This window comes from Apium graveolens, chromosome 3 (genome assembly GCF_009905375.1).
Source record: "Apium graveolens cultivar Ventura chromosome 3, ASM990537v1, whole genome shotgun sequence".
Taxonomy (NCBI): Eukaryota; Viridiplantae; Streptophyta; class Magnoliopsida; order Apiales; family Apiaceae; genus Apium; species Apium graveolens.
In genome coordinates, this window is record NC_133649.1 from 25,671,918 (window position 1) to 25,687,230 (window position 15,313).

Sequence of the window (15,313 nt, forward strand, 5' to 3'; positions counted from 1 at the left end):
TAGGTTCCCTTAACCTTTCTCAATATATTGTATTCCTTTTATGATCCTCTCTTATAATCCTTTAATTTAAATCCTTTTTATCCTGTTACCTTTTTCTCAATTCTTTCCGTATCTAGTGGATTTTTGGGAAAAATCAAAGTGTTCGGATTTGGATTCTGACGATCTTTACATACACTTATATCCCATATAAAGTACTAATAAAATCTCAGAATATCCATATCAGAACCCCTACATAGTGTGGCATGAAAAATTTTCTCATTCAGCAAAAACACTATTCATAAGGGTTTCAAAAATTTCCAAAAATTGGGGTTATTACATTGTTCCTTTCAAATTGGTTTAGATCCTCTTGCATAGCTAGAACCCAATCAGGATCCAACAGAGCTTCTTCTACCTTCTTTGGTTCTTCCTTTGAGATAAAGATGCTATACAGACATTCTTATTGAGCTGCTTTCCTTGTTTGAACTCTAGAAGATGCATCGCCAATAATGAGCTCAAAAGGGTGATCTCTAGTCCATTTTCTCTGTTGAGGTAGATTAGCTCTAGATGAAGAGGCCTCATCATTGCCTTGATGTGTGACTGAGTTTTGATTTAAAGAAACTCCCCCTGAGTTTATGAATCTTTTATTTGAAGAAGGAGTTCTTTCTGTAAGTGATCTGTTTTGACTCTCAGCTTCTCTCATTGTTCCGACGGATGATGCACTTTGTATCTCGATGGATGAAGTTGATTGTCTACCGACGGATGATGCATTATGCAACTCGACTGATGCTGAATTTTGTGCATCATTGGGGATAGTCTTTTCTGCATTATCCTTAGCCACTATTTCTTGATCACTATCATTATCACTATCTTCATAAATCATCTCCACATTGTCAAATTTGAGGCTCTCATGGAAATCTCCATCTTGCAGCCCTTCAATCTTTTTATGATCAAACACAACATGTACAGATTCTATAACAATGTTGGTTCTTAGATTATAGACTCTATATGCTTTTACAACTACATATCCAACAAAACTTCCTTCATCTGCTTTGGCATCAAACTTTCTATGTTGATCAGTTTGATTCCTTAAGATATAACATTTACAGCCAAAGACATGTAGAAAGTTTAATGTTGGCTTCTTATTTTTGAACAACTGGTAGGGAGTCATACATTTGGCTTGATTGACCAAAAAAATATTCTGAGTGTAGCATGCAGTATTTACAGCTTCAACCCAAAAATATGTTGGTAACTTTGATTCTTCCAGCATTTTTCTTGCAGCTTCAATAAGAAACATGTTCTTTCTTTCTACCACTCCATTTTGTTGTGGAGTTCTGGCTGCAGAAAACTCATGCATGATCCCATTCTCTTCACAAAATAATCTCATCACAGAATTCTTGAACTCAGTTCCATTGTCACTCCTGATTCTTCTTACTTTAAAATCAGGATGATTGTTGACTTCCCTTATGTGACAGATGATGATTTCACTAGCTTCATCTTTGGATTTTAGGAAAAATGTCTAAGAAAACTTTGAGAAATCATCTACAATTACTAGGCAATATCTTTTCTTTGAAATGGATAACACATTGACTGGTCCAAACAAATCCATATGCAACAGTTACAAAGGTTCTTCAATAGTTGAATCAAGCTTCTTTCTGAATGATGCTTTAATCTGCTTTCCTTTCTGGCAGGCATCACATAATCCATCCTTTGAAAACTCCACTTGAGGAATACCTCTAACCAAATCTTTCTTGACTAGCTCATTCATGGTCTTGAAGGTTAGATGGGAAAGCTTCTTGTGCCATAGCCAACTTTCATCTTGACTTGCCTTGCTAAATAGACAAGTGACAGATTCTGCATTTGATGAGTTGAAATCAGCTAAGTAGACATTTCCTTTTCTCACCCCAGTGAGAACCACTTTGTTGCTTCTCTTATTGATCACAACACAGGCTTCAAACTTGAAAGCGACTGAGTTGCCCTTATCACAAAGCTGGCCGATACTCAACACATTATGCTTCAGTCCATCCACTAGGGCAACCTCTTCAATGATGACATTATCCTTTGAAAGCAAGCCATATCCCACAGTATAACCCTTGCTATCATCTCCAAAAGTGATACTTGGGCCAGCTCTTTCCTTGAACCCAGTGAGTAGCGTAGAATCTCCAGTCATGTGCCTTGAGCACCCACTATCCAAATACCAAAGATTCTTTCTGTTTCCCTGATTGCTTGATGTACTAACTTCTGCTTCATCTGACTTGGCCATTAGGGTTAGATTGACATAGCTTGTTTCTTCATCTTCATCCAATCCATCTGCAGCCCAGTCATTCTCCAGTGTAATAAAAGCCCTTTCCTTTTATTTGAGCAGCTCAAAATATTTTTGTTTGTAATCAACAGGCTCAAACTTCTTTGTACCAGAATCAGGCTTTCTACATTCACTGGAAAAATGACCTGCCAAGCCACATTTGAAACACTTGAGTTTAGATTTATCAACCATGTTTCTGTTTGGCTTAGTTGCTCCAAAATTTTTCTTGAATTTGAGCTTGGCAAATCTCCTGGATAAGAATGCTAGATACTAATCTATATCATCCATGTCATCTTGGCTCAACTGCTCTTTATTTTCAGCTACCAGCCTTTTACCCTTGCTCTCACAAACCTTTGAGTTTTATGTAGATTCCACAACTTCAACCTTCATCTCATTTTCCTTCTCTAGCTCAGCAACTTGTGCAATGGATCCTCCTTTCTTCCTTCCTTTCTCTATACTTTCATCTTTCTCTATTTCAAGCTCATAGGTCTTTAAAATTCCATACAGTCTTTCCAAGGTGAATTCCTTGTAATCTTGAGAGTTTCTTAAAGAGACTGTCATGGGCTTCCATTCCTTTGGGAGAGATCTAAGGAATTTAAGGTTTGATTCTTTTGTTTGATAGACCCTTCCATACAACTTGAGAGCATTCAGTAGCTTTTGAAATCTACTAAATATGTCAATGAGTGATTCACTTTCTTCACAGTGAAAATACTCATATTGCTGAATCAAGAGTTGCATCTTATTTTCTCTGACTTGCTCAGTACCATCACAAATAATTTGAATTGTGTCCCAAACCTCTTTAGCTATTTTGCAGTTTCTGATATTGTCAAACATATCACCATCAACACCATTAAACAGTATATTCATTACCTTTTTATCTTTCCTGACTTGTTCAATGTCTGGATCCGACCACTCATGTCTAGGCTTTGGAACTGATGGTTCATTTCCAGTAGCAGCTCTCATGGGAACATGATGACCTTTCTTTATGCAGTCCACATAGGCTTCATCTTTAGAAAGAAGATGTAGGTGCACCTTCACCTTCCAGTGGTGATAGTTATCTTTGTCTCGAAATGGAATTTTCGCTCCTGCATCCTTTCTGATCATCTTGCTGATTGTAGTGATCTTTACACTCTTTGTACTTCAAGAGCTTGCTCTGATACCAATTGTTATTCCCAAACAATGCAACAAGAATTACAGGGGGGGGGGGTTGAATGTAATTCTGGCTACTTTTCTGATTTTAAGAATGTTCTTACTTAGTACATAACTGTGTTTGATTTGCAGTAGTGCGGAATGAAAGAATAATAGAAATCAAAATATAAAGCAATAAAACACAAGGCTTTAAAACTTTCTAGTGGATTTGAACTTATCCACCAGAGATATATATAAAGTTGAGAACTCTGTGATGCTTGAATAGCACACAGCTGCTTACAAGAGAACTTACAAAATTACAGAGAAATGCTTAACAGATGTAGCTTTATTTATCTCTCTGAAAATAATGCTTACTAAGTTATTGTTCTACTTGCTATACTTGGTTTATATATCACCAAGTTACATGATAGTAAGACAAGAAAATAAAACAAAATTATATCTAGTCTAACTCCATATTGCTACATTACTCTATCCAGCATCTTTGAATATCTTCATATTTGCATGGAAATGGTAATGCTTCTTTGTTCTCTAAATCCTTCAATTAGGCTGCCACATTGCATTTGCAAACATCCGACGCATGTGACTGTGTTGTCACTATCAACTGCTATTTTGAATATTATCATCCATCGGGATTATGTTGATCATCCGTCGGGAGCCTTATTGATTATCCATTGGGAGCCTTTGTAAATCATCTGTAGGGAGTCTTTCTGCCACTTGACTCTATTTCACTTATACAGAATTACAAGACATCTTATATTTACAATTAGTCAACCTATTCTGTATATCAATCTAGTAGTTAATATGACTTAAAGAATCCTACAACATCTACTCAAATAAAACATTGTTGTTTGCATAAATGTGCTACAATACTTATTGTTACATAAGCTACACTCTCGATGTATGTTAAATTGTCATCCTTCGAGACTAGAAAGTTCATCCGTCGGGACTATATTAAAACATCCGTCCAGAGCTACAAAGACACTAAGTCAAATCTACTAAGGGTTTTTGTTCAACTTATCATCAAGTTCACAACATATTTCTAACACATTGGGTTCGAGCATATTTGGTAAAAATATTTTTTGCAGGTAAATGAATTTTTTATGTTAAATTTCCTTTGTATTAGGTCACACAACACTGTAGAAGGGGGTTGAATATAGTGGTTATACAATCAAATCGATTTCAACACAAGTATGTAACAAAGATCAAGTATATTCAAATAAACTATGTTACAATATGAAATGTTGTTCTCTCTTAGTGGTGAACAAATATCACTAAGAGCTGCTAGGTTACAATGTATAATCTTCTCGATAATGATAACACATCTAGTGTAAACCCTAAGCTGTGTTTATATAGTACACAGTTACAAGATATATTCTAATTGATATTGAATATAATTCTATCTCCTAAAATATATCAATCAGATATCTTCTACAAGTCTTCTAGTCCTCTAACTCTTCATGCATATCTTCTTTTGCTTTAGTCCTGATCTTCTCCTGTAAATCAGCCGCATTCCTTATCTGAAAGTCTTCCTGCACTTAAGTACTAATATGTATCTTTTGACACCTTAAGTTCTGATATTAAGTTCTGACTTCAGTAAGTTCTGATTTTAGTAAGTCCTGATATGTCCTGTTTTTTAATTCTCGAAAACTAACATAAATCATATTAGACATGACATCTCAAATATATCTAACAATCTCCCCCAACTTGTAAATTATGCAATATATACAAGTTAATATATTTGATGATGTCAAAAACATTTAAGTACAAATGCAATGAGAGTTTAATAAGACAACTAACTACAACTTACAGTCCTTGTAGCTTTTACTAATCTCACTGAGTCAATCTGAATCCAAAGTGATTCTTGACAAAATTTGATATCATCTTTTCTTCTTTATTCCTCAGGACTTGAGATAGTGTAGATTTGACTTGCTTCAATTCTTCACCCTGACTTCCAATATGGTAGATTGCAGTCCTTAGAGCAGATATATGGTTTCTTTTTAAACCATCACCCAGTCTTATTACCCTTGGATGAGAAGAATCTTCATTGTAACATAGACATTTCTCTTTCAGAATTACTTCAAGTTTAGCAGAATCTTTCTTCATTAGAATTTCACTTCCATTATCTTCAACTATGTTTGGAATGAATTCTGTAACCCTTGAACCAGAAATTCTTGCTTTATCTCTTATGGTCTTCATAATGAAATTTGACCATCTCCTGGTAATAACAGACTTTATCTCTAAAAGATAATGAAAGAATTGAAGTTCTTTCAGGGATTTGTTCAGCACATCTGATTCTGACATTTGATATGTCCTTCCATCTTCAAGAAATAGAATCATATTTTCTTTAACATTATGCTTGTCATGAGCATCCAGTACCACTTGAACAGAGATAACCTTATCAAGGTGTTTTTGTGTAACATCTTCAAGAGGTTTGTCAGTTAACGAAAATGGATCTCTAGTAGCAACTTCAACTCCTTTCTTGATCTTAGCTTTATCAGAATCTAGCCCTGCTCTGTCTCTTGGTTCTCTAGCATTTAACCCAATAGTCATGATATCAGACAACAATTGGCTTTTATTTGGATCTGATGATTTGACATTTTTCCATAGAAGTTTCTTTTTATCAGCCACTTTTATCTTGTCTAAATTAAATTAAGCTCTGTCAGAGGTTGATGTTTTGATGACTTTATCAGAACTTGTTGTTTCTACTGTAGCTTGCTGTTCTTCACTCTGAGCAACTTGAGCTATGTCAGAGGTTGTCTTGGATTCTTCAGTAATCTTTCTTCTTTTCAGAGTTTGAATAGTTTCATCTTCAGCAAGAGTATCATCATGAACTTGAACCATTTTGCACACTGGTTTCATCAGGATTTGAGGAATTTTCATCTCCCGTGGCTTTATTGGTTCATCAACTTTCCTTTCCCTTTATCTTTGGGATCAATCTCAGTTTGTGATCTAGTCTTGGGCTTTGATGCCTCAGTATTTGATTTCTCCTTGATCACAATGCCGTTTTCCTTAGACCTTGGAGGTTTCTTTACAACATAAGCTTTTGACTTTATATTTATCTTCTCAGCTTTAAATCTAGCTTCTTCCTCCTTGAGATTTTCTAAATCCATTCCAGGATTATGTTTCAGAAATAATCTTCTAGCAATCTCTTCATCAAGTTTCTGAATCTTGGGATCCTTGTAGTAGACAGTAGTCTCCTTTCCCTTGAGCTTCAGAGTTTGCAAAAACTTCTAAGAGTTTTTACTTCCTCCTTGAATCAGAACATCAGAACTTGATATCAGATTTTGATTATCAGCACTTGCTATCAGATTTTGAGTTTGAGCAGCTTCAGAACTTGTCTTCTTTTGAGTAGAAGATTTGCTTGCATCAGAAATTACTTTCTGTGAAGATTTTCCTTGAACTATTCCTTGACCTCTACTCTTATCAGAGTTTCCCTGGTCATCACCTTTGTCATCCTTCTTCTTCTTCAGTATTTGAGTATGTGAGCATTTTGACTTATCAACCTTCTCCCACTTTTTGGCATCATCAGGTAGTAGAAGAGAGAGAAGAAGTTCTACTAAAGATTGAATCTCATCCAATTGAGCTTTTTGAGAAGCTTGATTCTGCAGGACCTCAGTAATTTGGGTCTGTTGCTTCTCCTGAATCTTGTCAATTACTTTAACTTTTTCAGAAATAAGTCTGATAAACCTCTTTTTATCTAGCTTGGTCTCCATATCCAGCTTTTCAGCTTTTTCCAGAAGTTTGTCAACCTTTTCATGAGTTGTAGAGTGTTGACCTTGAAGAGACTTGATACTTATAGCTGTGACTGTGAGTTGAGTCTTGAAATCAGAATTTGTCATCAGTTCATCAGCTTTAGCAATATGCTCTGTCAAAACTTTAGAGCTTGGAATGAAATCAGTTTCATTCCACTTCTTGGTCCACTCCACTCCTCTGTGAGTATCTTCCCATGGAATAGGAACATCTTGTTCAACAAACTTTTGGATTAATGCCTCCTTTCCAAGAATTGGAGCATTTACTGGAGCTGACTCTCCAGAACTTGCAGAAAATCCATCATCTTTTGACAACACAAGAGTGTGTGTAACAGAAGGAGAGTCTGTACCAACTTCATCTAAATTCTGAGCATCGGAATTTATCTCCAGTATTGGTGTAGATGGTATCTCAGCCTGTAAGATTGGAGAATTAACTGCAGATGGCTGAGCTTTTGTTGGAACTTCCAGATAAAGAACAGTAGGAAATTCAGATTGTGAATATCTATTTCAGAACTTGTGTCTTGTTCTTTAACATTATTTGTAGCTTTTATTGGAGAGACAAGAGGTGTGAGCACTGTATCTGGAACAGTGTCTTGAGCTTGAGTTGGGGATGGCAAAGCTTCAATTACAACAGGTTCTGATGAGATTAGAGATTCCTGATCCCCTTCCTCAGCTTCTTCAGTATTATCAAATGGAGGCTTAGCCATGTACCTCCATGCCCTCTATTTCTTTGATCTCCTTGATAGTGAAGGAGTTGCTTGAGTAGCATCAGAACTTACAGTTCTTTTCCTCTTCATAGTATCAGAACCCTCAGCTTCAGTATTTATCTGATGGGTTGACCCTTCAGCTTCTACTATTTTCTGAAAAATCACATTTTCAGCTTCAACAGACACAGGTTCTGATGCATGACCCTGTGCTTCTTCATCATTTGATTCATCCCTTAGAATTATCCTTTTTCTCCTTGGTGGAGATTTAGGAACATATTTTGCTCTTTTAGGCCTTGAGGATGAAGGTCTGATTGTAGGTGCTGATGGTTGTTGTTGTGAGGATTGTGCTGGTTGGAAGTATGTTCTGATGGTAGGTTGAGTTGGTTGAGGTTGAGAAGTGGTAGGTTGTGTAGTAGTGGTATGTGCGGATGGAGGTTGGGATGGTTGGACATCAGGATATATGGTAGTATAGGTGTTTGGGTCAGAGTTTACTAAGACTTGTTTGACATATATGGGAATTTGGAGTGGTTTTAGTAGAGTCTTCTTATTATCAGTAGATAATAATTCAATGAAGGCCCTTTTAGAAAGTTTAAGAGGTTCAATTAACTCACTAGCTAGTTGGGCCTTATCAGAACTACAGAAACTGTAAATAAGTTGGCAAAATCTAGCAAAATATACAGTGTTTCTATCCTCTTGCATTCTATCCCCAATATATCCTAGCACAACACTAGCATAATCAAAATAAGTTTGATTAATGAGAGCATACCCGATTTGCTGACTCAGGATTGGGATTGCATCAAAATTGGAGCACTTGTTTGCAAAGGCCTTGATGATGCAGTCAAAGAAGAAACTCCATTCCTTCCTTATGTATGGCCTCTTCAATTGTCCCAGCTTGGACAATGATTTTTCATAACCCAGATTAGCCATCATCTGTTGAAGAGCTGGCTCCTCAACTGTTGAAAAGGTGCAGTCTTCTGGCAGATGTAGAGCTTATCGAACTGTAAACAGAGTCACCACATGTTCATCCTCCCCTATTGTGAAAATAAACTAGGGGACCCATCTTTGCCACCATCATCATAAACCCCACTCCTCCAAAACTCCAGTATCTGAGTTCCTGAGAATGATTGAGGTTGGGTCAATGCATACCCAATCTCGCTGTTAGCAAGGAAGTCCTGAACAAAGTGAAGATCTGATGGGACTTCATCCTTGCTAAGAATAGCTAAGTAGTTGTTAGGAACAAACTTAGCTCCATTGAAAACGATGTCTTTTGGTGCCATTCCTTTGAAAAATCAAGTGAGAATAGTGTGTACACAAAGTGTTTGATAAAATGCATGTGAAAAAATAGAGCTTCAGAGAATATTAGTGGGTGAGAGAAAATCAGAGAGATGAGAGAATGAGAAAAGTAGGTAAAAGATTAGAAAATCTTTTAACTTTCTTATTTATACAGCCCACGTGACAACAACTATATTTGTGAAGCATGGCAGACAATTTACCCCTGGAAACATGTGAACAATCAGTAAATAGTTAAAGCAGTAGTTAGTGAGTATGAGAATTAAGCAGTGTTTGTTGTGCACATGCAGTTTTTCAAGACAAACACATTTCCCACTAAACAAATGATTATGACTGTTTTTATCTCACTTAAATATATTCTGATAAAATATGACCGTTCAGTATTACCACAAATAAGTCAAGTAAATATATAATGCAACGTAAGCATCAGAGTTTCCATCAGGATTTAATATCAGATCTTGACTATTATCAGATTTTAACGGTCATCAGAACATGGCTTCTGTTCTCATAAAGTGAATGTTTGTTTCTGTGATTCTTCATACAAAAACTGACTTGTTTCTTCAGAGTTTAAGCATCATAACTTGTCCTCAGAATTTATGCAATTGACACTTAACTGTTTGTCTGAAACAACTTAATCACCACAGTTATTTTCATCATTCATATGGAGTGAGAGTGTGTGCAACAGAAAAATATCAGATAAAGATTAAAGTATGATAAACTACAGTACATCTTAGAAATAAGGCATAACTAAGAAAAGTGCTTAAAATCTGTCTTTAATAATGAAGTCTACTATAGAATAAATTTATGTAAGAATCCACCTCAACTGTTTGTGCTCATTTTATGCATCTTTTGTAATTCCTTTTTACAGTGGCTTCTCAGTGTAAGTGAGTCACAACTGCTATCAGAATTTATGCAATTATCAGAGTATTTCTCCAGTAATCAGTGAATGTGAAAAGTCACCAAGAAAAATTTATTTACTTTTCTAATGCATATAACTTAATACCAACAATGCACTTGGGTCTTCCCTTCCACATATTTACTCTAGATCTCAAAGGAGTACCTGACTTCAATTTTCTTTTCTTTTCTTTTTTTCAAATAAGTGAGGCTTATCAAGCATGTGGTTCATCCTTAAGATTTACTGACATCAGAATTTGACAGATAAGAAGCAAGAATCTAGTTTGTGACTTAGTAATAAGATACACAAAGTAAATTTGACTGAGCTCAACATCAGAATTTGCTTATGTTAATGAATTTCCACATAAATAACTAATTCAAATATGGGATTTCCAGTATGTTAAAGACTACTAGATCAGCATCTAGCACAATAATCCTCATTGGATTTAATAGTCACAGAACATTCAAAACACTATCAGAGTATATAGAATCATATCAGATAATAATCAGTATTCAATGTTTCACAATTTAAGCACAGATTACATGAAGATAAGACAATCTGTAAACACTAATCATAACGTCTGATGCATGAGAACAAAAACTAAGCAGATTTTGAGAAAGAACCTGAAACAATTCCAAGTTCATTTATCAGTCTTGTAAAAGTAGCTTCAGATAGTGGTTTTGTGAAGATATCTACTAGTTGTTGATCTGTTGGAACAAAATGCAATTCCATTGTACCTTCCATCACATGTTCCCTTATGAAATGGCACCTAATGCTGATGTGCTTTGTCATTGAGTGTTGAACTGGATTACCTGTCATAGCAATAGCACTTTGATTATCACAGTAAATAGGTATTTTAGAAAATTCTAACCCATAGTCCAGTAACTGATTCTTCATCCAAAGAATCTGTGCATAACAGCTTCCTGCAGCAATATATTCTGCTTCTGCAGTTGATGTGGAAATTGATTTCTGTTTCTTGCTAAACCAAGAAACCAATCTGCCTCCAAGAAATTGGCAGCTTCTACTAGTGCTTTTCTTGTCTATTTTGCATCCTGCAAAATTTGCATCTGATAACCTATTAGCTTAAAATCTAATTCTCTAGGATACCACAATCCTAGATCAGCTGTACCCTTGAGGTACTTGAAAATTCTTTTCACAACTATTAGATGGGGTTCTCTTGGATCAGCCTGAAATCTTGCACAAAGACAGGTAGCATACATGATATCAGGTCTACTTGTAGTTAAATAGAGTAAAGAGCCAATCATACCTCTGTAGTTAGTAATATCTACTGATGAACCAGTATCTTTATCTAACTTGGTTGCAGTGGCCATGGGAGTGGATCCAGCTGAACAATCTTGCATTTCAAATTTTTTGAGTAATTTCTGGTGTACTTAGATTGACAGATAAAAGTACCTTCTTCATTTTGCTTGACTTGAAGTCCCAGAAAATAGCTAAGTTCTCCCATCATACTCATTTGATATCTTGACTACATTAGCTTTGCAAACCTTTCACAGAGTTTGGTATTTGTAGAACCAAATATGATATCATCAACATATATCAGTACCCAAAGTAAGTCCTTTCCATGGTTGAGGCAGAACAGAGTTTTATCAATTGTACCTCTATGAAATCCACTTTCCAGAAGGAATTGAGTTAAAGTCTCATACTATGCTCTTGGAGCTTGCTTAAGGCCATAAAGTGCTTTGTCAAGTTTGTAGACATGATTTGGAAATTTTGAATCTACAAATCCTGGAGGTTGTTCAACATATACCTCTTCTTCCAACTCTCCATTGAGAAAAGCACTTTTCACATCCATTTGAAAGACTTTAAACTTCTTGTGAGCAGCATAAGCCAAAAAGATTCTTATGGCTTCCAATCTAGCAACTGGTGCAAATGTTTTATCATAATCAATACCCTCTTGTTGAGAGTAGCCTTTAGCAACCAGCCTTGCTTTGTTTCTTGTAATTATGCCATCACTGTCAGTTTTATTTTTGAACACCCATTTTGTGCCAACAATTGATCTGTTCTTTGGTCTTGGCACTAGGGTCCAGACTTTATTTCTTTCAAATTCATTTAACTCTTCCTGCATTGCTTGTACCCAATCAACATCTTGAAGAGCTTCATCCACTTTCTTTGGTTCAGTCTGAGATAGAAAGGAATGATAGAGACATTCATTTGATGTTGTTGTTCTAGTTCTGACACCTGATTCAGGATCTCCAATTATTAAGTCAGGTGTATGTGCTTTAGTCCACTTCCTTGCAGATGGAAGTTGTTCTCTAGAACTGGATCTTCCCCCATGATCCATGATATCTCCATCAGCATTTTCTGATGCTCCCCCTGTAGTTATGCTCTCTGAAATTTCAGAATTTGAGTTGGATCCTTCAGGATTTGAAGAATCAGAGTTTCCAGAATTATCAGAATTTGGCTCATCAGAACTTGATGAATCAGAACTTGAAGAGCCAGTGAGAGGTTCTGATGCTTCTTGAGAGTCTTAAGTTGTGGTAGGATCTTCAACTTGCTCCCCTTGAACAGGTGCATTTTCCTTTGGAGTAGTTACCACAGTTTCAATGACATCAGAATTTAACCCGTCAGAACTTACAGGATCAAGATTTAAGCCATCAGAATTTACAGAATCAGAATTTAAATCTTTATTTTCAAATCTCAGCTGATCATGATCATTGAAATCTTCAAGTCCAGTAATATTTTTATCATCAAAAGATACATTTATAGATTCCATGACAACCCTTGTTCTTAAATTGTAGACTCTGAAGGCTTTTGTGGAAAGTGGATACCCAACAAAAATTCCTTCATCAGCTTTTAGATCAAATTTTGATAGCTGTTCAGGATGAGTCTTAAGAACAAAACACTTGCATCCAAATACATGAAAGTATTTCAGATTTGGCTTCTTTTTCTTCACCATCTCAAACGGTGTTTTTCCATGCTTATTTATGAGTGTAGCATTCTGTGTAAAACAAGCAGTCTACACAGCTTCAGCCCAAAAGTAGGTTGGCAGCTTTGCTTCATCAAGCATAGTTCGTGCAGCTTCAATGAAAGTCCTGTTCTTTCTCTCTACAACTCCATTTTGCTGTGGAGTTCCAGGTGCAGAGAATTCCTGCTTAATTCCATGCTCTTTGCAGAACTCTTCCATGATTGAATTCTTGAACTCAGTGCCATTATCACTTCTTATTATTTTAACAGAATCTTTGACCAATTTATCCAGCTGTCTGACATGATCAGTTAGAGTATATGCAGTTTCATTCTTCTTGTGCAAGAAATACACCCAAGTGTATCTTGTGAACTCATACACTATAACCATAGCATATTTCTTCTTTGCAATAGACATGACATTAACGGGACCAAATAGATCAACATGCAGGAAGTGATAAGGCTTAAGAATTGAGGATTCATTTTTTTTCTTGAATGAAGATTTTCTTTGTTTTGCCTTTTGACATGAATCACAAAGGCCATCAGGAGCAAATACTGATATTGGAAGTCCTCTCACAAGATCTTTCTTTACTAGCTCATTTATGTTGTTGAAATTTAAATGCGAGAGTCTCTTGTGCCAATTCCAGCTTTCTTTAATTGATGCTCTACTCAACAGACAGATTGCAGAACCATCAGAACTTGTTGAAAGTCTGGCTTCATAAATGTTACCATGCCTGTAACCTTTCAGAACTACTTTTCCTGTAGAATTACTTACAACTTCACATTGTTCTTCAAAGAAATCCACATGATAACCTCTGTCACAGATTTGACTCATACTTAGAAGATTGTGCTTAAGTCCTGAGACAAGAGCTACTGTTTCAATGATGACATTCCCAAGATTGATATTGCCATATCCCAGAGTTTTTCCCATGTTGCCATCTCCATAAGAAACTCCTGGGCCAGCTTTCTCCACAAAGTCTGATAGCAGGGCTTTATTTCCAGTCATATATCCTGAACATCCACTGTCCAGAACTAGGATGTTTTTCCTGTTGCCCTGCAATCGCAAAGACCACTATTGGTTAGTTTTAAGGACCCAGACTTGCTTGGATCCTTTGGCCTTTTTAATTTTGTTAGCATTTGCAGCGGATTTAATTTCATAGTTTATGCTAACATGTTGTTTATCAGAATTTATATCAGACTTTGCATCAGACTTTACACTAGAAGGAATAATACTAACTTTCTTCAAAGATGGTTTTATTTGATAATAATCATAGTACAAACTATGATATTCCTTACGAGTATAAATGGAATTCCATAAACTACCACAATGAAAACAAGGATTTTATGGTTTAAACCTAACAGACTGACTCTGAACTCCTGATTTAGGAGGTAAAGAGCTTATATCTTTATTTTTCCTACAAAAAGAAGCAAGATGGTTAGAGTTTTTATAGTTATAACATTTCTTTCTAGGAGCATTAGGAACAGACATATTATTGCTTCTATTCACACCTTCCTTTCCATCCCTATTTTTCCTAGCTTCCTTTATCTTGTTCACATTTCTTATCTCTTTCAGCTTATGCTTAAGCTGCTACTTTGTCATTAAGCCTATGTTAACTTCAGCTGGTTTATCCTATTTTAATTTATCAGAAGTTGACTTTTCTTTGACTTCTGTCCTAGACTCTTTCATCTTTTCAGAATCAGACTTTACAATTTTTGCTACAAACTTAACAGGATTAACTTTTGGCTTAGCAGTTTGTTTAACAACTATTGGCTCAATTTGCACAGTTCCTTTCTCACTTTTATCATCTCCATAACCTAAGCCCTCTTTCCAGTTTCCACTACTTAGTAAATTCTGAGTTGTTCTGCCAGAGTTAGTGTAAGTTCTGATAATCTCTCTTTCCTTTTCTAAGTCAGCTTTTAGAGATTCATTCAATTTTAACACTTCATCTCTAACATACAAAGCATCATCTCTTACTTTCTTAGTTTGATGAAGAAAAACTAACTCCTTTTCTAAATAGTCATTTCTGTTTTTTAAAAGCATGATTTTCAGATGTTAATCTTTCACATGTTAAAGTCTGATCTCTATAACTAATAAACATGGTTTTAAGATATAATCTCAACTCAGTAATATCATCAGTATGAAAAGCATAAGTTGTTTGAGGTACCTTCAATTCAGCAGTTTCAGTACTGCTATCAGCATTTGCCATCAAGACATAGTTCACCTCATCTTCAGAACCTGAAGTGTCTGTCCAACTTTTCTTCTTTGTGACAAGTGCCTTGCCTTTGTCACTTTTTCCTTTCTTGCAGTCAGGAGATATGTGGC